Consider the following 24,087-nt stretch of genomic DNA (forward strand, 5'->3'; position numbering starts at 1 on the left):
GAGAGAGAGGCAGAGAGAGAGAGAGAGGCAGAGAGAGAGAGAGAGAGAGAGAGAGAGAGAGAGAGAGAGGCAGAGAGAGAGAGGCAGAGAGAGAGAGAGGCATTGAGAGAGAGGCAGAGAGAGAGAGAGAAAGAGAGGCACAGAGAGAGAGGCAGAGAGAGAGAGGCAGAGAGAGAGCGAGAGAGAGAGAGACAGACAGAGCGAGAGAGAGAGGCAGAAAGAGAGAGAGAGAGAGAGAGAGAGAAAAAAAAGAGAGAGAGAGAGAGGAAGAGAGAGGCAGAGAGAGAGAGAGAGAGAGAGAGAGAGAGAGAGAGAGAGAGAGAGAGAGAGAGAGAGACATTTTTACCTTATCTGACCACTACCTAATTCAGACCATCAGGTAAACTTAGATCTCATAAATCCCTGGAGTGCACGCACGCACACACTCTCACACACGCTCACACACTCGCACACACACACACACACACACACACACACACACACACACACACACACACACACACACACACACACACACACACACACACACACACACACACACACACACAGCCCTTCTCAACTCACCGTCCGGTCCGGCAAATCGATACCAGCCCTTTCTCGTCACGCGTCATTACACCGTCCCATCATCCTCTGCTCTGTTTCCTGTCGATGTTTAAGAGTCTGCCGTGTGTGTGTCTCTCTCTCTGTGTCTGCTCTGCTGTGTCATTCAGCTCAGTCAACAGGTTGTAGTATAGAGGACAGGAACATTTAGCACATTACTGATGTATTTTATCCATCCTGAAAATACAAATGAATCATTTATACAAAATTAGATGTACATCATTTCAATAAAGATGATTTATTATAATTATTACCCAATCAATATCCCTTTCATATTTGTCTGGACAAATTCACACGCTCACTGCGAGTTATAATATATTTGTCAAAATATTTCCCTTTAAGAACCTCTAATATTTACACAAAGCTTTTGACATTTTTGTAGGGTTAAGTGCCTTGCTCAAGGGCACGTTGAAAGATGTTTCACCTGGTTGGCTCAGGGAGTCAAACCAGCAACATTTTGGTTCCTGGCACACCCCTCCTAACCAGTAGGATACCAGCATCGTTCCACTGGTGTTCAACACATCATTCTAATATCAGTTCAGGATATCTTGTTCATGTTTGTTTTGAACATTTAATAGACTTCAAAATGGACCCTTTCAAATCTCACTTACCTAACATCAACAGTGATTCTGTCTTGATTTAATGGTATTTTTCCCTGTTAGATAACTGTTTCTGTAATGAGTATATCATTCTGCTACAGGATCTAAGAGCTTGACTATGTGACACATTTTAGATGACTGATATTTTAGAGGGGTAATGACTGATATTTTAGAGGGGTAATGACTGATATTTTAGAGGGGTAATGACTGATAATTTAGAGGGGTAATGACTGATATTTTAGAGGGGTAATGACTGATATTTTAGAGGGGTAATGACTGATATTTTAGAGGGGTAATGACTGATATTTTAGAGGGGTAATGACTGATATTTTTCCTCTTAGTGAATTCAGATGAATTACATGAGAGATTGACAATGACTGGAATGAATTGTGTGAATGAAGTGGTTTTAAAAAGTAGAGCTTGCGCTGATGGAAACGGCTATATTTACTTGTTTTTCATGCTTACTCCAATTTATAATTTTAGACTTTTTTAATGAGAATTTTCATCTTAACGATGTGGTCACTATCGATGAAGCATAATGGGTTTACTGACCTAAATGCTTGTCTCATGAGAATGGCATTCAAGCTATAATTTTCCGACCGCTGGTGTTGTACACCAATACGTTAGAATATATTATATATATATATATATATTCTAATGTCTTCTCTGAGCAGAAGGACCTGTAGAATGTGCTCTGACATTACAGTTCTGAGCCCTATAGAAAAGACATGGTCTCCAAGGCAGAGGTATCGCCAAGCTTCTCAAACTGCTGGGTTGCGCTGTATGTATGCAGTGATGTGTGCTTGTGTTAGTGAAGTGTGTCTCAATGTGCTGCTGTGTTTCCTACCACTCAGCACAGGGGGGCAGAACTGAGGTCTTAGATAGACACAACCTATCTCTCTTTCTCTCTCTCCCTTTCTCTCCCCCCTCTCTCTCTCTTTCTCTCTCTCTCTCTCTCTCTCTCTCTCTCTCTCTCTCTCTCTCTTTCTCTCCCTACCTCTCTCTCTCTCTCTCCCTTTCTCTCCCCCCTCTCTCTCTCTTTCTCTCTCTCTCTCTCTCTCTCTCTCTCTCTCTCTCTTTCTCTCCCTACCTCTCTCCCTAAGCCTATCCCTCCATCAATGTGTCCTGGACTCTTATTAAAACTTCTTCACTTTCTCACCCACCTCTTCCTCTGTCTCTTCCCCCTCTGTCCGTCTCTCTCCTTTTTACAGTCTCCCATTCTTTTTCTCTCTCCTCCTTTCTCCTCCTATGTGTCTCTGTCTCTCTCCTTCTTTCTCCCCCTGTGTGTCTGTCTCTCTCCTCCTTTCTCCTCATATGTCTCTGTTTATCTCCTTCTTTCTCCTCCTGTGTCTCTATCTCTCTCCTTCTTTCTCCTCCTATGTGTCTCTGTTCCTCTCCTCCTTTCTCCTCCTGTGTCTCTGTTCCTCTCCTTCTTTCTCCTCCTGTGTTTGTCTCTCTCCTCCTTTCTCCTCCTGTGTGTCTGTCTCTCTCCTCCTTTCTTCTCATATGTGGCTCTGTCTCTCTCCTTTCTCCTCCTATGTGGCTCTGTCTCTCTCCTCCTTTCTCCTCATATGTGGCTCTGTCTCTCTCCTCCTTTCTTCTCATATGTGGCTCTGTCTCTCTCCTCCTTTCTCGTCCTATGTGTCTCTGTTTCTCTCCTCATTTCGCGTCCTATGTGTCTCTGTTTCTCTCCTCATTTCTCGTCCTATGTGTCTCTGTTTCTCTCCTTCTTTATCCTCCTATGTGTCTCTGTTTCTCTCCTTCTTTCTCCTCCTGTGTCTCTGTTTCTCTCCTTCTTTCTCCTCCTATGTGTCTCTGTCTCTCTACCCTCCTTTCACTCTCTCTGTGTCTCCCTGTCATGCCCTGGCCATAGAGAGGCTTTTATTCTCAATTCTCAGAACTACCCACCACAAACGGACCAAGCGGCCGGGAAGAGCAGCGTTTTCTGGAGGAATGGACATGGGAGGAGATCTTGGAAGGCAAGGGACCCTGGGAAAAGGCTGGAGAGTATCGGTGTCCACTGGAGGAGATAGAGGCGGCGAAAGCAGAGCGGCGACAGTACGAGGAGTTGGCACAGCGAGAGGGAGCGGCCCAATTTTTGGGGGGGGTCACATGAGGAGATGGGCTGAGTCAGGTTGGAGACCTGAGTCAACTCCTGGTGCTTACCGTAGGGAGCGTGGTACTGGTCAGGCACCGTGTTATGTGGTGGAGCGCACGGTGTCTCCGGTGCGCGTTCACAGCCTGGTGCGCTACATTACAGCTCCCCACATTGGACGGGCTAGAGTGGGCATCCAGCCAGGACGGATGGTGCCGGCTCGCCTGACCTCTCTCTTCGGCTCAGGGTATCCTGCGCCGGCTCTGTACACTGTGTCTCCTGTGCGTCTGCACAGCCCAGTGTTTCCTGTGCCAGCGCGCCGCATTTGCCGGGCGAAGCTAACCATCCAGCCAGGACAGGTCTACGCTCGAGACCTCCAGTGCGCCTCCGCGCCCCAGTGTATCCGGTGCCTGCTCCAAGAACCAAGCCTCCAGTGATGATCCATGGCCCGAAGCCTCCAGTGATGATCCATGGCCCGAAGCCTCCAGTGATGATCCATGGCCCGAAGCCTCCAGTGATGATCCATGGCCCGAAGCCTCCAGTGATGATCCATGGCACGAAGCCTCCAGTGATGATCCATGGCCCGAAGCCTCCAGTGATGATCCATGGCACGAAGCCTCCAGTGATGATCCATGGCCCGAAGCCTCCAGTGATGATCCATGGCCCGAAGCCTCCAGTGATGATCCATGGCCCGAAGCCTCCAGTGATGATCCATGGCACGAAGCCTCCAGTGATGATCCATGGCCCGAAGCCTCCAGTGATGATCCATGGCACGAAGCCTCCAGTGATGATTCAGGGCACGAAGCCTCCAGCATTGATCCGCGGCCCGGAGCCTCCACCGAAGTAGATGCCCTCCCGGACCCTCCCCTATAGAGTCAGGTTTTGTGACCGGAGTCCGCACCACTCTTTTATTCTGGTTAGGCCAGGGTGTGACTAGGGTGGGCATTCTAGTTTCTTTATTTCTATGTTTTGGCCGGGTATGGTTCTCAATCAGGGACAGCTGTCTATCGTTGTGTGTAGTTGTCTTTGTTAGTGGCCTGTATAGCCGAAGTCAGCTTCACAGTCGCTTCCTTATTCTTTGTTTTGTTGGCGACATTTATAAATAAAAAGAAATGTACGCTCACCATGCTGCACCTTGGTCTGGTCATTTCCACCCCGACGACGGTCGTGACATGCGGTTCCCCAAAGTCTCTCTCTCTCTCTCTCTCTCTCTCTCTCTCTGCCACCCTCTCTCTCTCTCTCTCTCTTTCTCTCTCTGTCTAGCGACGTGTCAGTGAGAGGGAGATGGTTGTAGATTAGATTTAGCTTTTGGAAAATTGAATAGCTGTCAGGACTGTTTCAACACGGCTAGCGATGAGATGAGGGGAGGGTGTTGACAAGGGAAGGGCTCTCTCTCTCTCTCGCTCTCACTCCTCCTGTTGGTGTCTCTTCCACCCTCTCTCTCTCTCTCTCTCTCTCACTCCTCCTGTTGGTGTCTCTGCCACCCTCTGTCTCTCTCTCTCTCTCTCTCTCTCTCTTTCTCTCTCTCTCTCTCTCTCTCTCTCTCCCTCCTCCTGTTGGTGTCTCTGCCACCCCCTCTCTCTCTCTCTCTCTCTCTCTCTCGCTCTCTCTCTCCCTCTCTCTTTCTCTCTTTCTCTCTCTCTCTCTCTCTCTCTCTCACTCCTGTTGGTGTCTCTGCCACCCTCTCACTCTCTCTCTCGCTCTCTCTCTCTCTTTCTCTCTCTCTCACTCCTCCTGTTGGTGTCTCTGCCACCCCCCCCCTCTCTCTCTCTCTCTCTCTCTCTCTCTCTCTCTCACTCCTCCTGTTGGTGTCCCTGCCACCCTCTCTTTTTCTCTCTCTCTCAATTCAATTCAATTCAATTAATTTCAATTAAATTATAAATAGCTTTATTGTCATGACGTACCAATGTACATATTGCCAAAGTGTACTCTGGAAATGAAGTGATGCATTTACAATATTAACATAATTAAAATAATAATAATCAAGATTCTCTACGGGACAACAGTAACAACAATAATCAAGGGTAGAAAAATAACCATACAATGGACAATAACAATGGCATAGAGGACATGTGCAGGTTGATTGGTCTGTCAGACACTGTCACTCATCTTTAAAACTTTGAATAAGAGTTTCAAATTTGGGGAAAATATGCTGTAATTGATTTATATTTTTTACACTTTGTCAAGAAATGCAGCTCCGTCTCAGGCTCTGCTGTGGTGCAGTTGTTGCACAGCCTTCCCTCTACAAGGAGACAGGTTTTCCTGTGTCTACCCATCTCAATGGCAAGGCAGTGCTCACTGCTCTCTCTCTCTCTTTGTATTTCCCTGCTGGGGTCTTGATGTGCTGCCTTGAGTGTTTTACTCTCTGTACTAATGACATGAGAGAGAGGCCATGTCACAGAGTTAATTAACGCTTCAACAGTGGCTAGTAGTAAACCCCTATGAAGAGCCCCTTTCATGTCCTCTACCACCTCAGAGCTGCACCCAACACAGCTACTCACTCACACTGGAATTACCTCTTTGTTAGCCACAGAAAGGCCTGACAAAGCATATCTGAAATATGTAACCTTCCATGACCCAACATTCTGCTATCTTTAGAGCCTTCTAGAGCCTTCTGGAGGGTTCTAGAGCCTTCTGGAGGGTTCTAGTGCACAGAGTGGGATCAAGTCTAAATACTTGTAAGAACATTGTCAGATAACTTAACGGAAACCATTACTCATTTAGCTATCTCCCCCTTACACCATGACGAAAGACCTATCCTATTTTCCTAGGACCTTCCATCCCAGTTTTAGCTCTGCCCTATCCACACGTACACACCTCCAGCTGTTGAGATGATGAACGTGAACACTGGAGATAAATGTGTCTTTTGTCACTGTCATCTGTCATCGGCCGCTCTGTTACCGTAGGATAAGGAGCATCAGATCACGAAACTCCATGACTCTGTACATACCACACACCAGCACAAACACACACAATAATACCCATAATACAAACACACACCTCTCTAATGATGACAGATGTGTTTCAATGGGTTTTTATTGGTTACATTATGTGAAGAGAGCAGATACTGGTCAGCCTGGCTAGTGGGAGGGACTGAGCATATTCAACACACTTAGGGTGTGCAGCACTGTGTGAAGGACTGGCTCTAACTCGCTGCTGTCCCCATCAATCACTCTGGCACAGAGCTGTCCCCGCCCTCTCTCCTGTAGGTAAGGATGCACTTTATAAAGAAACACTCGTACACACACACACACACACACACACACACACACACACACACACACACACACACACACACACACACACACACTGCTCCAGTAGGATGCCCTTGATAAAGAAACAGACTGAACAGACGAATGGACATCAGGCCACTTACAGCACCACTATCCATCACCATAACTTATCTGTTATTCACACCAACTCCAGCAGAGACTACTTTCTTTCTATCGTTTCATCCCTGTTTTGTCTCTGAGTTCTCTGTTCTGTTTCCTGGGTTTCTTTCTCCCTCTCTCATCCCCCCCTCTCTTTCTCCCTCTCTCATCCCCCTCTCTCTTTCTCCCTCTCTCATCCCCCTCTCTCTTTCTCCCTCTCTCATCCCCCTCTCTTTCTCCCTCTCTCATCCCCCCTCCCTCTTTCTCACGCCACCACTACTCCCCGCTCTCGTCCTCCTCCCTCTCTCACCCCCTCTCTCTCTCACCACCCCTCTCTCTCTCTCCCCTCTCTCTCTCTCTCTCTCTCTCTCCTCTTTCTCTCTCTCTCTCTCTCTCTCTCTCTCTCTCTCCCTCTCTCTCTCTCTGTCTCTCTCTCTCTCTCTCTCTCTCCCCTCTCTCTCTCTCTCTCCCTCTCTCTCTCTTCCTCTTTCTCTCTCCCTCTCTCTCTCTCCCTCTCTCTCTCTCTCTCTCTCTCTCTCTCTCTCTCTCTCTCTCTCTCTCTCTGTCTCTCTCTCTCTCTCTCTCTTTCTCATTTTATTCCCCCTCTCTCTCTGTCAATTCAATTCAATTCATTGGCTTTATTGACATGTGAAATGGATAAACAAAACTGAAATAAACAATAACAAGTAAATATTAGCATGAAGACATTTGAAATGTTATATTATCTCTATATACAGTGTTGTAGCAATGTGTAATTATTTAAAGATGAAAAGGGAAAATAAATAAATATGGGTTGAATTTACAATGGTGTTTTTTCTTCACTGGTTGCCCTTTTCTTCTGGCAACAGGTCACAAATCTTGCTGCTGTGATGGCACACTGTGGTATTTCACCCAGTAGATATGGGAGTTTAGCAAAATTGGATTTGTTTTAAAATTCTTTGTGGTTCTGTCTAAACTGAGGGAAATATGTGTCTCTAATATGGTCATACATTTGGCAGCTCAGTTTTCACCTCATTTTGTGGGCAGTGTGCACATAGCCTGTCTTCTCTTGAGAGCCAGGTCTGCCTACGATGGCCTTTCTCAATAGCAAGGCTATGCTCACTGAGTCTGTACATAGTCAAAGCTTTCCTTAAGTTTGGTCAGTCACAGTGGCCAGGTATTCTGCCGCTGTGTACTCTCTGTTTAGGGCCAAATAGCATTCTAGTTTGCTCTGTTTGTTTTGTAAATTCTTTCCAATGTGTCAAGTAATTATCTTTTTGTTTTATCATGATTTGGTTGGGTCTAATTGTGCTGCTGTCCTGGGGCTCTGTGGAATGTGATTGTGTTTGTGAACAGAGCCCCAGGACCAGCTGGCTTAGGGGACTCTTCTCCAGGTTCATCTCTCTGTAGGTGAGGGCTTTGTTATGGAAGGTTTGGAAATTGCTTCCTTTTAGATGGTTGTAGAATCTTATGATTATTGCTGGATTTTGATAATTAGCAGGAATTGGCCATATTCTGCTCTGCATGCATTATTTGGTGTTTCACGTTGTACACTAAGGATGTTTTTTGTAGAATTCTGCATGCAGAGTCTCAATTTGGTGTTCGTCCCATTTTCTGAATTCTTGGTTGGTGAGCGGCCCCAGACCTCACAACAATGAAGGGAAATGGGTTCTATAACTGAAGTATTTTAAGCCAAATCCTAATTGGTATGACACATTTTATGTTCCTTTTGATGGCATAGAAGGTCCTTCTTGGCTTGTCTCTCAGATCATTCACAGCTTTGTGGAAGTTACCTGTGGTGCTGATGTTTAGGCCGAGGTATGTATACTTTTCTGTGTACTCTAGGGCAACAGTGTCTATTGTATTTGTGGTCCTGGCGACTGGATCTTTTTTGGAAAACCAATATTTTTGACTTACTGAGATTGCCTGTCAGGGCCCAGGTCTGACAGAATCTGTGCAGAAGGTCTAGGCGTTGATGTAGTCCCTACTTGGTTGTGGACAGAAGCACCAGATCATCAGCAAATAGTAGACATTTGACTTCAGATTCTAGCAGGGTGAGGCCGGGTGCTGAAGACTGTTCTAGTTTCCTCGCCAATTCGTTGATATACGCTACCGTTCAAAAGTTTGGGATCACTTAGAATTGTCATTGTTTTTGAAAGAAAAGCAATTTTTTTTGTCCATTAAAATAACATCAAATTGATAAGAAATACAGTGTACAGAGGCCCGTTTCCAGCTACAATAGTCATTTACAACATTAACAATGTCTACACTGTATTTCTGATCAATTTTCTGTTGTTTAATGGACAAAAAATTAGCTTTTCTTTCAAAACAAGGACATTTCTAAATGACCCCAAACTTTTTAACTGTAGTGTACGGTATATGTGAAGAGGGTGGGGCTTAAGCTACATCCCTGTCTCACCCCACAGCCCTGTGGAAAGCAATGTGTGTGTTTATTTGGCAATGTTATTTGCACACTTGTTGTTTGTGTACATGGATTTTATAATGCCGTATGTTTTTCCCCAACACCAGTTTCCATCAATTTGTATAGCAGACCCTCATGCCAAATTGAGTCAAAAGTGTTTTTGAAGTTAACAAATCATGAGAAGACTTTGCCTTCGTTTTGGTTTGTTTGTTTGTCAATTAGGGTGATCTGTTGTACGGTAATTAGGTAAAAAGCATATAATCAGTACATTGTTTTCACTGAGGAATTGTACTAGTCTGCTGTTAATGATAATGTAGAGGATTTTCCCAAGGTTGCTGTTGAAGCATATCCAATGGTAGTTATTGGGGTCAAATTTGTCTCCACTTTTGTGGATTGGGATGATCAGTCCAGTTCTAAATATTAGGGAAGATACCAGAGCTAAGGATGAGTTTAAGAGTTTAAAGAGTTTAAGTAGCCAATTGGAATTTGTGGTCTGTATATTTGATCATTTCATTGAGGATACCATCAACACCACAGGCCTTTTTGGGTTGGAGGGTTTTCATTATGTTCTGTTGTTCATTCAATGTAATTGGAGAATCCAGTGGATTCTGGTCGTCTTTAATAGTTGATTCTAAGATTTATAATTGATCATGTTTATGTTTTTGCTGTTTTTCTTTGTTATAAATCCAAACAGATTGGAAAAGTGTTTTAACCACACGTTTCCATTTTGTATAGATTTCTCTTTGTGTAGTTGTATGTTTAGTGTGTTCCACTTTCCCCAGAAGTTGTTATATTCTAGCTGATTTCTGATGTGTTGTTCCTTTTTCCCCATAGAGTATTTCTGTATTGTTTTAGTGATTCCCCATTCCCCCCCCCCCCCTCTCTCTCTCTCTCTCTCTCTCTCTCTCTCTCTCTCTCTCTCTCTCTCTCTCTCTCTCTCTCTCTCTCTCTCTCTCTCTCTCTCTCTCTCTCTCTCTCTCTCTCTCTCTCTCTCTCTCTCTCTCTCTCTCTCTCTCTCTCTCTCTCTCTCTCTCTCTCTCTCTCAATTCAATTCAATCCAAGGGCTTTATTGGCATGGGAAACATGTGTTAACATTGCCAAAGCAAGTGAGGTAGACAACATACAAAGTGAATATATAAAGTGAAAAACAAAAAAAATTAACAGTAAACATTTCACATACAGAGGTTTCAAAACAGTAAAGACATTACAAATGTCATATTATATATATATATATATATATACAGTGTTTTCTCTCTCTCTCTCTCTCTCTCTCTATATATATTTAATAATAGATCTGATGCAGCTTTAGTTTGTGGTATTCAAAATTACAGGGGAGGTTGGGACACTACACAGTGTGACGCAGGAGCGGGGTTCACCCCTGAATAGTTACTCTGGCCCATGACATTACCCTGCATTCAATTCATTATGTGTCACACCCAAATGAGTCCCATCTCCACCCTCCCTAACTCCTACCTTTTACCCTCTGTTTCACCCAAATGCTTCCCCTCTGCACTCCTCCCAGCACTGAAAATATCACCCGCCAACCTCTAACAGCACTGTACTGTGTGTCCTTCCCAAATGCTTCCCCCCTGCACCATCCGAGCCCGACCCCCAGCCAGCATCTGTCCAGACACTCAGAGAGGGATGCCAAACTCTCCCCATCTCACCTTCAACTGGACTCACGTATTATATCCTTCTGGGACACACACACATGCACACAAACAAACACACGCTCGCACACAGACAAATGGCTGACACACAAAAACACCACTCCTCTGCCTCTATTACAAACTATCCTCAATATCATGGCCATTATACCCTGAACAGGCTCCAACTCTCCTCTCTCTACTCTCCTCTCCTCTCTCCTCGCACCTATGTCCTCTCTTCTCTCTTCTCTCCTCTCAATTTCCTCCTCTCTCCTCTCTTCTATCTCCTCTCTTCTATCTCCTCTCCTCTCCTCTCCTCTCCTCTCCTCTTCTCCTCTCCTCTCCTCTCCTCTCCTCTCCTCTCCTCTCCTCTCCTCTCCTCTCCTCTCCTCTCCTCTCCTCTCCTCTCCTCTCTCTTTCATCCTCTCTCCTCTCCTCTCTCATCTCTCTTCTCTCCTCTCCCTTCTCTCATCTCTCATCTCTTTCCTCTCTCATCTATCTCTCTACTCTCTTTCCTCAAACCTCTTCTCTCTCATCTCTCCTCTCCTCTCTTCTCTCCTCTCTCCTATCTTCTCTCCTCTCTCTTCTTTCCACTCTTCTCTTTCTCTCCTCATCTCTCTTTCATCCTTTGTCTTCTCTCTTCTCACTCATCTCCTTTTTCATCTTTCTTCTCGCCTCGTTCCTCTCTCCTCTCAATTAAATTCCATTTAAGGGCTTCATTGGCATGGTAAAAATATGTTAACATTGCCAAAGCAAGTGAAATAGATAATTTAAAAAACAACAGTGAACACTACACTCACAAAAGTTCCAAAATAATAAAGACATTTAAAATATTGTGTGCAAATAGTTAAAGTACTCCCTATCTTCTCTCATCTCTCCTTTCGCCTCTCCTCTCTCCTCTCTTCTCTCTCCTCTCTCCCCTCACTCTCCCATTGCTTATCTTATGTAGTTTTGCTAAAGTTTGTTTTATTGAGTGGAAGCCTGTGGTCCATAGCTAAAGATGTGATGATGATACAGACATATGCTAAACAACCTGGGAACAGGACTCCGTGGGCACTGACAGACCATCAGTATCGTTCAGCGTTGTTGGCCATGCCGAGAGGGTCTGAGACTGTGTGTGTGTAACACACTTTCCATTTCATTTTTTTTATTTTTTATGTTACAATGTTCAAGCTTCTGTGGTTGCATGTGTTACACCATACAGTCATCGTTGGTCCAGCCTGTAGTCTACTGCCTGTAGACATACAGTATTGTATTAACTGAACATTCTGTATCAGGTCCTTTATCAATACACTGTAGTGCATTTGTGTATTAGTAGGATAAGTGTTGTAAATGCACGTCTCCCTCTCTGTTACTCTTTCTGCTGTGGATATCAGTCTTTCACTGTGAAGTGGAATCTCCAGGCCCACAACTGAATTGTTTGTGCTGCTGAGGATTAAAAAAACGTCCTGAAAACCTACAATAAACCTTCCATGGACAGACAGACAGACCAGACAGACCAGACAGACAGACTGAGAGAAAACAGACAGACAGACAGACAGACAGACAGACAGACAGACAGACAGACAGACAGACAGACAGACAGACAGACCAGACAGACAGACTGAGGGAAAACAGACAGACAGATAGACCAGACAGACCAGACAGACCAGACAGACAGACTGAGAGAAAACAGACAGACAGACAGACAGACAGACCAGACAGACCAGACAGACAGACTGAGGGAAAACAGACAGACAGACAGACCAGACAGGAGAGAGAAAGAGATTGGGGGAGAGAGAGAGAGTGGGGGGGAGAGAGAGAGTGGGGAAGACAGAGAGAGAGAGATTAAAATTAAGAGAGAAATTGAGAAAGAGAGAGACAGAGAGAGAAAGCATGAGAGTGAGTGTGTGTGTGACATAGAGATGGAGGGGAATGGGAGAGTTAGTCTACAATATGAATTCACTACAACTTCAGCCTATACTCCGCAGTGTAGGGGCCTTGCTGGTGTGTGTGTGTGTAATGTGTGTTGTATGGGGACAATGAAAGATGGCCGCTATTAGTGACTGCAGGCGTTTGGCTTCCTCTCCGAGGGGCAATGGTGCGTACCCATCCACCGCACAGCATTATGGGAACTGGCTCCAGCATACCATAGCAGCCATGCCATTAGACCTCTGTGTGTGTGTGTGTGTGTGTGTGTGTGTGTGTGTGTGTGTGCATGTGCGTGTGCATGTGCATGCGTGTCCGTGCGTGCGTGCGCTCGCGCGCGTGTGTGTGTGTGTGTGTGTGTGTGTGTGTTTGTGCGTGTGTGTGTTTAACTGGTTTTCTCCCCATTGTTCGCTGTAGCCCTCAGGCTTTAAACATTCTGTCACTCTGTTTGTGCAGATGTAGAGGGAGAGAGAGGAATAAATAGAGGGATAGAGAAGAGGGAGAAAGAGAGGGAGAGAGAAGAGGGAGAAAGAGAAGGAGAACGAAGAGGGAGAAAGAAGAGAGAGAGGGAGAGAGAAGATGGAGAAAGAGAAGGAGAGAGAAGAGGGAGAAAGAAGAGAGAGAGGGAGAGAGAAGAGGGAGAAAGAGAGGGAGAGAGAAGAGAAGAGGGAGAAAGAAGAGAGAGAGGGAGAGGGAAGAGGGAGAAAGAGAGGGAGAGAAGATGGAGAAAGAGAAGGAGAGAGAAGATGGAGATATCCACACAGACGCAGACAGAGAGAGAAAGATATGCAAAGATTGAGAGAGGGAGGGATTTGTGTGTGTACTGTGTGTGTGTGTGTGCTTGTGCGTGTGAGGGGAGACACCGGGAAGTGGTTTCAGTAATACTCAGAAAACAGAAATAATGTCACTGCTCAGTGAAAGATCAGGAATTCAATCAGACTTCATGAAGTGAGACAAAACGTCTTAATTGTCAGAGGATTCTTTCTACAATAGAGACACAGCAGCTGAGGAAGTAGAGCAACAACGGCATTGACCAAGTAATGTTCTCAATGAGTGCATGGGAAAAAACTATGTAGACAGTCAGCTAGCCAATCTGAATGATGGAGGGGCTCAGTCAGCTAGTCTGTCAGCCAGCCAGTCAGCCAGAAAGTCGGCAAGTCAGCCAGTTAGTCAGTCAGCCAGCCAGTAAGCTAGTCACTGAGCCAGCCAGTCAGTCAGTCAATCAACGAGTCAGTCAGCCGGTCAGTCAGTGTTGATGTCTCTGCATCCCCAGTGTGACTGACTGGTGCTGTGCTGTTTCTTCAGTCTATTTCCCATTACTACATGGTCCCTCTCACCCAGTGATGGAGTAGTCTATCAGACCTGTGTGTGTCTTTCTGTGTGTATCAAGGATCAAGGTAAGACCCAGATGCAGACCGTCGAAGTAACACTGTTTATTGTGGCAACAGGGGCAGGCAAAGACAGGTCAAGGCAGACATGGGTTGAACATCCAGGGTAAGGCAGAGGTACAGGATGACAGGCGGACTCAGGGACAGGCAGGGGTTGAACATCCAGGGTAAGGCAGAGGTACAGGATGACAGGCGACTCAGGGTCAGGCAGAGTTCAGTAATCCAGAGGTGGAGCAAAGGTACAGGACGGCAGGTTCAGGGTCAGGCAGAGAGGTCAGGCGGGTGGACACAGGGTCAGGACAGGCAAAGGTCAAAACCGGGAGGACTAGCAAAGAGAGGCTGGGAAATGACAGGAAAAATGCTGATAAGCTTGAACAAACAAGACGAACTGACAACAAACAGACAGAGAACACAGGTATAAATACACAGGGGATAATTGGGAAGAAGGGCGACACCTGGTGGGGGGTGGAGACAAGCACAAGGACAGGTGAAACAGATCAGGGCGTGACAGTATGTGTGTGTGTGTGTGTGTGTGTGTGTGTGTCTGTGTGTGTGTGTGTGTGTGTGTGTGTGTGTGTGTGTCTGTGTGTGTGTGTGTGTGTGTGTGTGTGTGTGTGTGTGTGTGTGTGTGTGTGTGTGTGTGTGTGTGTGTGTGTGTGTGTGTGTGTCTGTGTGTGTGTGTCTGTGTCTGTGTCTGTGTCTGTGTCTGTGTCTGTGTCTGTGTGTGTGTGTGTCTGTGTGTGTGTGTGTGTGTGTGTAGTAAAGGGGAACCACAGAGAATGCCTCTGTGCCACCAGATATGGGACTCAGACCAACGTGCTTCTGAGGCGAGGAGGACAAGCGTGAAATGAATTGTTCCACTTCATCTCCGACCAGCCTCCTTCTTTTGAGGGAGTCATGTGTCGCCTGGTGAACGCCGCAGGGGAACAAAAGAGGAGGGTTGGTGATGTACTGTTCATTTTGTTTTCCTGTGACTACGGAATGATTTCGTCCTGTGGATTTGAGGAGATGCTCCTGGTCCTTTCTCGGCAAACGAGCGCTCACTGTTCCACTAGCACCGGCAGGAACACAACACTAACTAGGCCGTATACACACACACACACACACACACACACACACACACACAGACCGACCGACCGACCGACCGACCCCCATCCCCTCTGATCTTCCTCCCTCTTTCTTCATCCTTTCCTCTTTCGTGTCAGAATGTAATAGCCAAACGATGACAGTGCAACAATAACACTGGTATTCTCCTGAACATACTCTGTGCACAGTTAAACACACACACACACACTAAAGTGCTATTTTATTGACTGCAGGAAATTGGCTCCATCCTGCCATTGCACGTTTGGTCTGAAGTTCAGATGAATAATTTAATTGGGCCGTTATTTTTTATATTTCCACACCTCTTATAACACTTTCTTGTCTTCATTTTAAAAATATCTTAACTCATAAATTGTTCAGTTAAGAGCCTATTGATGCAGACCCCATCAACATTTGTCAGTTGAAATGTTTAATATCTAGGAGATATGTCTCTTTCTATACTTTTAGTGCAGGTGAAATTTGTGCCCCTATTCTGTGTGTTTTAGTGTTCTGATGACAATTTAGGTTATTTTCAATACGGATCACAGAAGTTCAGTTCTACAGCGTGATTGGAATTTAAAGACAATGTTCCCACGTTAGCACAGACTGCTTTCACTGTCACTGCTGCATTTCTCGGCTCAAATACCTTTACATTTCTATCACGAGATCTGTAACACTTCAGCTTTCCAGATTGCGTAGAGCCCTAACTTTTAACAAGTATTAAAATGTTTTTATTCTTATGCTACTAAACTGTTGGACACCTTGCCACAAGGTGTCATTGAGGCAGGATCTGGATGGTGAGTGGAGGGCCAGTCATCCCTCGAAAGGCAGGTCACATCACACTGAACTCCGGGCGACTGGGCTCGGAACTGGAAAATACACAGAAGGAGAAAAAGAGAAGTGATACGACAGGAGAGGAAATGAGAGAGATTGATACACTGACAAAGGGAGAGACAGGAAGTAAAAGAGAACGAGGGAGGAGAAAGAGAGTACTCCCGCCGCCCCGCTTCCCAGAAACAGTCTGAGAATAGATTGAGCGTGACAGTCCAGACGGAAGAATAATCTGCTGCCCTCCCTCTTTTCAGGGCTGTTTTTTCTCCATTCTCCCTCTCTTTTTGTTATGGATGTCCCAGTCTTAAAGCATCAAAGCGTCTATTAACTGGAGATATCAGGTTCTTTCTCTCTTTGCAATGTTTAAATCCCTTGCTTCCTCCGCTCTCTAAAGCAGAGTAATGCTGGGTCCGCCATGCACAACACTCCTTCCTTCCTGTTATAAGGGAGACCCTGACGTTGTAGGACAGGAGGTTTACTACAGCAACACGACCAGAGCTGGCTGTTAGAAACCATATTTCCTATATCTCTCTAGTTGTCTCTTTCTGTTTCTAACCCTACCTCTCTCTCTCTCTCTCTCTCTCTCTCTCTCTCTTTCCCTCTCTCTTTCTCTCTCCCTCTCTCCCTCTCTCCCTCTCTCTCTCTCCCTCTCTCTCCCTCTCTCCCTCTCTCCCTCTCTCCCTCTCTCTCTCTCTCTCTCTCTCTCTCTCTCTCTCTGTCTCCCTCTCTCCCTCTCCCTCTCTCTCTCTATCTCTCTCTCTCCCTCTCTCCCTCTCTCTCTCTCTCTCTCTCTCCCTCTCTCTCTCTCTCTCTCTTTCCCTCTCTCTCTCTCTCTCTCTCTCTCTCTCCCTCTCTCTGCCTGTGCTCTCCTATACAACCCCCCAACCAAAAAAACAAACAAAAAAATATTTGTATATACATTTGAAGTCAGAACTTTACATACAGGTTGGAGTCATTCAATCTTAAAGTAGTTTGTGTGCAAATTGATTTTGTCCCCCCAGACCAAACGCGATCAAGACACGCAGGTTAAAATATCAAAACAAATTCTGAACCAATTATATTAATTTGGGGACAGGTCAAAAAGCATTAAACATTTATGGCAATTTAGCTAGCTGTCTTGCAGCTGCTAGCTAATTTGTCCTATTTAGCTAGCTTGCTGTTGCTAGCTAATTTGTCCTATTTAGCTAGCTTGCTGTTGCTAGCTAATTTGTCATGGGATATAAATGTTGAGTTTTTATTTTACGTGAAATGCACAAGGTCCTCTACTCCGACAACTAATCCACACATAAAACTTTCAACCAAATCATTTCTAGTCATCTCTCCTCCTTCCAGACTTTTTCTTCTTTGGACTTACATGGTGATTGGCAACTAACTTTCATAAATGGTGTATTACCACCACCGACCTCCGTTCGTCTTTCAGTCACCCACGTGGGTATAACCAAGGAGGAGATGGCACGTGGGTATCTGCTTCTATAAACCAATGAGGAGATGGGAGAGGCACGACTTGCAACGCGATCAGCGTCACAAATAAAACTGACTTCTATTTTAGCCCTTGGCAACGCAGACGCTCGTTGGCGCGAGCGATGTGGGTGCAATTATTGAATAACATAGATCTAAATTTATTTTGCAACACTTGCGCACTCGATGCGAGCGGGGTAGTCAGCATGTTAGTAAATATGTGATCAATATGTGATCAATACCCTGGTAGATTGACTGATAACCTGAACCAGGTTGCAGGCACTGGTTACAGTTTGAAGATTTTTCTTGAGTGGGCAGCTTAATGAAAGCCAGTCAATATTTAAATCCCCCAGAAAATATACTTCTCTGTGGATATAACATGCATTATCAAGGATTTCACACATGTTATCCAGAGACTAACTGTTAGAACTTGGTGGTCTATAGCAGCTTTCCACCAGAATGGGCTTTAGGTGAGGCAGATTCATCTGTAAATTATTTGGGTGTATCCCATCCTCCTTATAAAATGTGTTTTGTTTCCAAAAAGTATCGAAATTGTAAACAACAGCTACACCCATTGAGCTGCAATAATCACAAAATAGTTTAACAAATGGGTTAAGTTTTAGTTAAATAACAAACCAAGTGTTTCCAGGCTTCATGGTATCAAGAACAAGATACAACTAGATGAAACTAGCCACCTACGATTCCCCACATAGCAGCTTCTTGTCATTTTTTGCTAGCTATCTGGCCATACAGAAACACAACAACACACAACTTTTGGCCTAATTGAAGTGTGCGCATCGTTTTTGTGAGGTTGTCAGCTGACCCGTCTATTAACCAATACTTAAAGAGTCGTTTAAGAAGCCGACTAAGGAACAACTTTGTCCTGGAATTAGACTAGACTGTAGACTAGACTGTGGACTAGACTGTAGACTAGACTGTAGACTAGACTGTAGACTAGACTGTAGACTAGATGTCATAGACACGCATTTTGGGAATATTGTCAGGAATTAGATGCATTTGAGCAAAGATGCAAACGTATGTACATGCACCACTGGAATGCATTTTAAGGCATTAAATGTATTTTGGCAAAGAGGCAAATGTATCTACACCACCGTTCAAAAGTTTGGGGTCACTTAGAAATGTCCTTGTTTTTTAAAGCAAAGCTAATTTTTTTGTCCATTAAAATAACATCAAAATTATCAGAAATACGGTGTAAACATTGTTAATGTTGTAAATGACTATTGTAGCTGGAAACGGAAGATTTAGAATGGAATATTTGCATGGGCGTACAGAGGCCCATTATCAGCAACCATCACTCCTGTGTTCCAGTGGCACGTTGTGTTAGCAAATCCAAGTTTATCATTTTAAAAGGCTAATTGATAATTAGAAAACCCTTTTGCAATTATGTTAGCACAGCTGAAAACTGTTGTTCTGATTAAAGAAGCAATACAACTGGCCTTCTTTAGACTAGTTGAGTATCTGGAGCATCAGCATTTGTGGGTTCGATTACAGGCTCAAAATGGCCAGAAACAAATACCTTTCTTCTGAAACTCGTCAGTCTATTTTTGATCTCAGAAATGAAGGCTATTCCATGCGAGAAATTGTCAAGAAACTGAAGATCTCATACAGCGCTATATACTACTCCCTTCACAGAACAGCGCAAACTGGCCCTAACCAGAATAGAAAGAGGAGTGGGAGGCCCCGGTGCGCAACTGAGCAAGAGGACAAGTACATTAGAGTGTCTAGTTTGAGAAACAGACACCTCACAAGTCCTCAACTGACAGCTTCATTAAATAGTACCCTCAAAACACCAGTCTCAACGTCAACAGTGAAGAAGCGACTCCGGGATGTTGGCCTATTCTATTGGCCTAGCTGTCTAACAGCTGCCTCTCCCTCTCTCTCTCTCTCTCTCTCTCTCTCTCTCTCTCTCTCTCATCGCTCTCTCTATCTCTCTCTCTCTCCCTCTCTCTCTCTCTCTCTCTCTCTCTCCCTCGCCCTCTCTTTCTCTCTCTGGTGGTTCGGTCCCCTCTATCTCTCTCTCCTTTAATCAACTGACCTGCAAACCTATATGCTGACTTCTGTGAGAGGGAATACACACGTTTTAAATACTTTATTTTAATCAATGATTACTTCGTAAAGGTTGTTGATGCAATAACACTTAAGGAAACTTAAAGCACCTTCTCCTCCACACAGCTAGACTGCAAATAACGGCTGAATCAGAGCAGTACCTTCTCCTCCACACAGCTACGCTGACCATAACAGCTGAAACAGAGCAGTACCTTCTCCTCCACACAGCTACGCTGACCATAACAGCTGAAACAGAGCAGTACCTTCTCCTCCACACAGCTACGCTGACCATAACAGCTGAATCAGAGCAGTACCTTCTCCTCCACACAGCTACGCTGACCATAACAGCTGAAACAGAGCAGTACCTTCTCCTCCACACAGCTACGCTGACCATAACAGCTGAAACAGAGCAGTACCTTCTCCTCCACACAGCTACGCTGACCATAACAGCTGAAACAGAGCAGTACCTTCTCCTCCACACAGCTAGGCTGCCCATAACAGCTGAAACAGAGCAGTATCTTCTCCTCCACACAGCTACGCTGACCATAACAGCTGAAACAGAGCAGTACCTTCTCCTCCACACAGCTACGCTGACCATAACAGCTGAAACAGAGCAGTACCTTCTCCTCCACACAGCTACGCTGACCATAACAGCTGAAACAGAGCAGTACCTTCTCCTCCACACAGCTACGCTGACCATAACAGCTGAAACAGAGCAGTACCTTCTCCTCCACACAGCTACGCTGACCATAACAGCTGAAACAGAGCAGTACCTTCTCCTCCACACAGCTACGCTGACCATAACAGCTGAAACAGAGCAGTACCTTCTCCTCCACACAGCTACGCTGACCATAACAGCTGAAACAGAGCAGTACCTTCTCCTCCACACAGCTACGCTGACCATAACAGCTGAAACAGAGCAGTACCTTCTCCTCCACACAGCTACGCTGACCATAACAGCTGAAACAGAGCAGTACCTTCTCCTCCACACAGCTAGGCTGCCCATAACAGCTGAAACAGAGCAGTATCTTCTCCTCCACACAGCTACGCTGACCATAACAGCTGAAACAGAGCAGTACCTTCTCCTCCACACAGCTACGCTGACCATAACAGCTGAAACAGAGCAGTACCTTCTCCTCCACACAGCTACGCTGACCATAACAGCTGAAACAGAGCAGTACCTTCTCCTCCACACAGCTACGCTGACCATAACAGCTGAAACAGAGCAGTACCTTCTCCTCCACACAGCTACGCTGACCATAACAGCTGAAACAGAGCAGTACCTTCTCCTCCACACAGCTACGCTGACCATAACAGCTGAAACAGAGCAGTACCTTCTCCTCCACACAGCTACGCTGACCATAACAGCTGAAACAGAGCAGTACCTTCTCCTCCACACAGCTACGCTGACCATAACAGCTGAAACAGAGCAGTACCTTCTCCTCCACACAGCTACGCTGACCATAACAGCTGAAACAGAGCAGTACCTTCTCCTCCACACAGCTACGCTGACCATAACAGCTGAAACAGAGCAGTACCTTCTCCTCCACACAGCTACGCTGACCATAACAGCTGAAACAGAGCAGTACCTTCTCCTCCACACAGCTAGGCTGCCCATAACAGCTGAAACAGAGCAGTATCTTCTCCTCCACACAGCTACGCTGACCATAACAGCTGAAACAGAGCAGTACCTTCTCCTCCACACAGCTACGCTGACCATAACAGCTGAAACAGAGCAGTACCTTCTCCTCCACACAGCTACGCTGACCATAACAGCTGAAACAGAGCAGTACCTTCTCCTCCACACAGCTACGCTGACCATAACAGCTGAAACAGAGCAGTACCTTCTCCTCCACACAGCTACGCTGACCATAACAGCTGAAACAGAGCAGTACCTTCTCCTCCACACAGCTACGCTGACCATAACAGCTGAAACAGAGCAGTACCTTCTCCTCCACACAGCTACGCTGACCATAACAGCTGAAACAGAGCAGTACCTTCTCCTCCACACAGCTAGGCTGACCATAACAGCTGAAACAGAGCAGTACCTTCTCCTCCACACAGCTACGCTGACCATAACAGCTGAAACAGAGCAGTACCTTCTCCTCCACACAGCTACGCTGACCATAACAGCTGAAACAGAGCAGTACCTTCTCCTCCACACAGCTAGGCTGCTGATTCAGAGAGGTTGGGTTAAATGCAAAGACACATTTCAGTTGAATGCATTCAGTTGTACAACTGACTAGGTATCCCCCTTTCTCTTTCCATTCCCTTTCCCATAATGCCTCAAACTGAGCATTGCCTTCTCCTCCACACAGCTGGGCTGCCCATAACGGCTGAAAATGAGCAGTACCTAGTCAGTTGTTTTGCTCTACTCTTAGGCAGGCCTGCAATCTGAAGGCCACATACAGTAAGCCTATGTAGGTTGCCAAATATCAACGCCACTAACCTGCATCTATTTCCCAGGCTGTCCAAGTGTGATGTGAGGGGCTACTATTTAATGAGCTTTTCGGAAAAGGCCTGCTCCATGCAACACTCAAATAAGCAGCCCACCTCCAAAATCAGTACACACACACACACACACACACACACACACACACACACACACACACACACACACACACACACACACACACACACACACACACACACACACACACACACACACACACACAGAGACACACACACACACATGCACGCAGACTTCTGTGAGAGGGGCTATTGTTCCCTCATCCATTTGTCTTCAAACAAGCAAACAGCAGTGTTTTTATGACTGAATAGACAGAGCACAGCCTTCAATGGAGAACATGTGCATTGTACACACTACTTCAGATTCATTTCTACTTCACTTAAAGTCATGTTCTTCTTTGAGGATCATACCGTAACAGAGTTTATCCTTCAGTACCTTAGTAACCAAGGGGTTTCACACATAATTTTTATTTGTTTGTTTGTTCATTTGTACGTACCTCTGTCCATCCATCCATCCGTTCATTCATCGTTTGTTCAGTCAGCCTGTCACCCAGTCAGTCATTTGTTCACTGTTTTGAACTCATACATAGGCAAACTTGAGAGAGAGAGAGAGAGAGAGGGAGGGAGAGAGGGAGAGAGAGAGAGATCCAGTGAGGCGTAAAATGAGCTGAGAGTTTTGGGGATTGGAGCTGAGGCTCTGTGTGAGAGGAAGTTTCCCCCCATCATTAATCACTGTGCCATCACACCCCAAGCAGAGACTATACACACACACACACACACACACACACACAGACACACACACACACACACACACACATTCACACACACACACACACACACACATTCACACACACACACACACACACACACACACACACACACACACACACACACGCGCGCGCGCGCAAGCACACACACACACACACACGCAAGCACACACACACACACACACACACACACACACACACACACACACACACACACACACACACACACACACACACACACACACACACACACACACACACATGTACACACTCTCCTACCTGTTGCCACTTGTTGTCCTGCCTCACTGCTATCTTTGTGTCCCACCTGTAGTGTGTGCTTCAGGGCAGGCTCCTGTGTGTGCGTGTGTTTGTGTGCACCTGACCAAGGCTAGTTTTTGTAGCCTAGAGAGAGAGGCAGGCCTAGGGCTGCCGTTGGCCCAGTGTCGGGGGGCTCTGTTTTGGAGAGATTAGCAGCACGCCCCCTGTCTCTGGAGGAACACTCTGGCTGGAGGAGAAAGTGGGTGGGTTGGGTACTGGTGACATTCCAATGATCTTGGTTGGAAAGTGCTGAGGGAGAGAGATGTCTTTATACTCTTCTCTTGTGTAACTGTGAAGCCATGCTGTGTGGCTGTGATGGTGATGTGGTGTGAGCAGGCCTGAGTTGGCCTGTAGTGTGGATGCAGTGTAACTGGGGGGGTTAGGTCACTCCTGGTGTAATGGTGACCAGACCAGACCTCTTACCCCTCTCACTGACCAGACCAGACCAGACCTCTTACCCCTTTTACTGACCAGACCAGACGTCTTACCCCTCTCACTGACCAGACCAGACCTCTTGCCCCTCTCACTGACCAAACCATACCTCTTACCCCTCTCACTGACAAGACCAGACCTCTTACCCCTCTCACTGACCAGACCAGACCTCTTACCTCTCTCACTGATCAGACCAGACCTCTTACCCCTCTCACTGACCAAACCAGACCTCTTACCCCTCTCACTGACCAGGCCAGACCTCTTGCCCCTCTCACTGACCACAGCAGACAAGACCAGACCAGACCTCTTGCCCCTCTCACTGACCACAGCAGACAAGACCAGACCAGACCTCTTGCCCCTCTCACTGACCAGAGCAGACAAGACCAGACCAGACCTCTTGCCCCTCTCACTGACCAGAGCAGACCAGACCAGACCTCTTGCCCCTCTCACTGACCAGAGCCCAGTGACCCAGTGATGATAGTGAGTGTTACTCAACCATTACCAGGTGTGTTAGAGCAGGGCTGGAGCAAAATGACGAGGGTTGGTTGCCTGTCTGTCATGCCTAATATACTCCATCCTGTCAGTCATCAGTCCATCACTGTGATTGGCTACACAGATGTCAATTTGTCAGTGTCATTGGCTGCTTGGCACTCA

At 46.0% G+C, this 24,087-nt stretch overlaps 1 protein-coding gene across 1 annotated transcript in view; it reads left to right on the top strand.

Annotated features, from left to right (window-relative positions):
• The window catches only part of cacna2d3a (calcium voltage-gated channel auxiliary subunit alpha2delta 3a), a 324,461-nt gene that overhangs the window by 11,935 nt on the left and 288,439 nt on the right, over positions 1-24,087 (top strand). The window lies entirely within an intron of this gene.

The sequence above is a fragment of the Oncorhynchus mykiss genome, chromosome 16, assembly GCF_057628025.1.
Source record: "Oncorhynchus mykiss isolate SJ-2025 chromosome 16, ASM5762802v1, whole genome shotgun sequence".
Taxonomy (NCBI): domain Eukaryota; kingdom Metazoa; phylum Chordata; class Actinopteri; order Salmoniformes; family Salmonidae; genus Oncorhynchus; species Oncorhynchus mykiss.